Raw genomic sequence first — 3393 nt, forward strand, 5'->3', positions numbered from 1 at the left:
TTAGAAGAAAAAGGAGGTGACATATAAGTCACTGAAGTCTTCAGAGTCGATTTTAAATGCTGCATTTTCGTCTTCGTCTCAAACATTGAAAACTGAATTACATTTTTGTTCAGTTACAGTTACAGTTTTCATATTGGTTTTTTGCTTATATCTCGAAAACAGTTACTTCTATCAATTTTTATCTTTCTTTTAAAATTAAAGCTGATAAAATTTCCTACAAAATAGTTATTTGCATTTTTCTTGTAGGACCAACCATAAGCGAGTTATAGAGTTGGATATAAATAATCTCTAACAAAAATTTGCTTTAAAATAAAATGTTTGAAAAACCGAAATTAAACTAAATTAATTAAGATTAACACTTTAGTAGAGGAAAAAGGAGAAGACATAATAGTCACCAAAGTCCTGAGAGTCGTTTTTAGTCATCATATTAATAACAATAACATTAATAATAATAATACTAATAGTACTAAGTTTGCTTATATGCAAGCGCTTAATTAAGGTAACAGTTATTTGGTTTCTTGCTTATGTCTCGAAAACAGTTACTTCTATCAATTTTTATCTTTTTACTAAAATTAAAATAAAATTTCCTACAAAATAGTTATTTGCATTTTTCGTGTAGGACTAACCATAAGCGAGATATAAATTTAAAAATTATTAATATTTAAAAAAAAGTGCATTAACAGAAAATGTCTTGTGATTTAAAATACACTTAATTTATTGGGTCCAATACTTTATTAGAAAAAAAAGGAGGTGACATAAAAGTCGCTGAAGTCTTCAGAGTCGTTTTTAATGCTGCATTTACGTCTTCGTCTCAAATATTGAAAACTAAATTACATTTTTGTTCAGTAACTGTAACAGTTTTCACTTTGGTTTTTTGCTTATATCTCGAAAACAGTTACTCCTATCAAATTTTATCTTTCATCCAAAATTAAAGCTGATAAAATTTCCATCAAAATAGTTATTTACATTTTTCTTGTAGGACCAAGCATAAACGAGTTATAGAGTTGGACATAAATAATATTTAACAAAAATTTGCTTTAAAATAAAATGTTTGAAAAACCGAAATTAAACTAAATTAATTGAGTCTAACACTTTAGTATAGGAAAAAGGAGAAGACATAAAAGTCACTAAAGTCTTCAGAGTCGTTTTTAAATGCTGCATTTTCGTTTTCGTCTCAAACATTGAAAACTGAATTACATTTTTGTTCAGTAACAGTTACAGTTTTCTTATTGGTTTTTTGCTTATGTCTCGAAAACCGTTACACCTATCAAATTTTATCTTTCTTTCAAAATTAAAGCTGGTAAAATTTCCAACAAAATAGTTATTTGCATTTTTCTTGTAGGACCAAACATAAGCGAGTTATAGAGATGGATATAAATAATATTTAACAAAAATTTGCATTAAAATAAAATGTTTGAAAAACTAAAATTAAACTAAATTAATTAAGACTAACACTTTAGTGGAGGAAAAAGTAGAAGACATAAAAGTCACCAAAGTCATGAGAGTCGTTTTTAGTCGTCATATTAATAACAATAACATTAATAATAATAATACTAATAGTACTAAATTTGCTTATATGCAAGCGCTTAATTAAGGCAACAGTTTCTTGCTTATATCTCGAAAACAGTTACTCCTATCAATTTTTATCTTTTTACTAAAATTAAAGCTGATAAAATTTCCTACAAAATAGTTATTTGCATTTTTCATGTAGGACTAACCATAAGCGAGATATAAGTTTGAAAATAATTAATATTTAAAAAAAAAGTGCTTTAACAGAAAATATTTTGTGATTTAAAATACACTTAATTTATTAGGTCCAATACTTTATTAGAAGAAAAAGGAGGTGACATATAAGTCACTGAAGTCTTCAGAGTCGATTTTAAATGCTGCATTTTCGTCTTCGTCTCAAACATTGAAAACTGAATTACATTTTTGTTCAGTAACAGTTACAGTTTTCTTATTGGCTTTTTGCTTATATCTCGAAAACAGTTACTCCTATCAGTTTTTATCTTTTTTTTAAAATTAAAGCTGGTTAAATTTCCTACAAAATAGTTATTTGCATTTTTCTTGTAGGACCAACTATAAGCGAGATATAAGTTTGAAAATAATTAATATTTAAAAAAAAGTGCTTTAACAGAAAATGTTTAGTGATTTAAAATACACTTAATTTATTAGGTCCAATACTTTATTAGAAGAAAAAGGAGGTGACATATAAGTCACTGAAGTCTTCAGAGTCGATTTTAAATGCTGCATTTTCGTCTTCGTCTCAAACATTGAAAACTGAATTACATTTTTGTTCAGTTACAGTTACAGTTTTCATATTGGTTTTTTGCTTATATCTCGAAAACAGTTACTTCTATCAATTTTTATCTTTCTTTTAAAATTAAAGCTGATAAAATTTCCTACAAAATAGTTATTTGCATTTTTCTTGTAGGACCAACCATAAGCGAGTTATAGAGTTGGATATAAATAATATTTAACAAAAACTTGCTTTAAAATAAAATGTTTGAAAAACTAAAATTAAACTAAATTAATTGTGTCTAACACTTTAGTAGAGGAAAAAGGAGAAGACATAAAAGTCACTAAAGGTTTCAGAGTCGTCTTTAATCGTCATATTAATAACAATAACATTAATAATAACAATACTAATAGTACTAAATTTGCTTACATGCAAACGCTTAGTTAAGGTAACAGTTTTTTGGTTTCTTGCTTATATCTCAAAAACAGTTACTTATATCAATTTTTATTTTTTTACAAACATTAAAGCTGATAAAATTTCCTACAAAATAGTTATTTGAATTTTTCATGTAAGACTAACCATAAGCGAGATATAAGTTTAAAAATTATTAATATTTAAAAAAAAAGTGCTTTAACAGAAAATGCCTTGTGATTTAAAATACACTTAATTTATTGGGTCCAATACTTTATTAGAAGAAAAAGGAGGTAACATAAAAGTCGCTGAAGTCTTCAGAGTCGATATTAAATGCTGCATTTTCGTATTCGTCTCAAACATTGAAAACTGAATTACATTTTTGTTCAGTAACTGTAACAGTTTTCACTTTGGTTTTTTGCTTATATCTCGAAAACAGTTACTTTTATCAATTTTTATTTTTCTTTCAAAATTAAAGCTGATAAAATTTCCTACAAAAGAGTTATTTGCATTTCTTTTATAAGACCAACCATAAGCGAGTTATTGAGTTGGATATAAATAATCTTTAACAAAAATTTGCTTTAATAGTAATAAAAGTAATAATAATAATAATACTTTTAATAAGGAAAAATAAAGTTTATTTTGTGTGTTACATGAGCGTTTTCTCATTTCTATGCAAAAGATCATGTGTGATCTGTGTTTTTAGGCAATCTAAGCCATTTTATAGTTTTTAGGCAAGAAAT

This window comes from Tribolium castaneum, chromosome 4, assembly GCF_031307605.1.
Source record: "Tribolium castaneum strain GA2 chromosome 4, icTriCast1.1, whole genome shotgun sequence".
NCBI lineage: Eukaryota > Metazoa > Arthropoda > Insecta > Coleoptera > Tenebrionidae > Tribolium > Tribolium castaneum.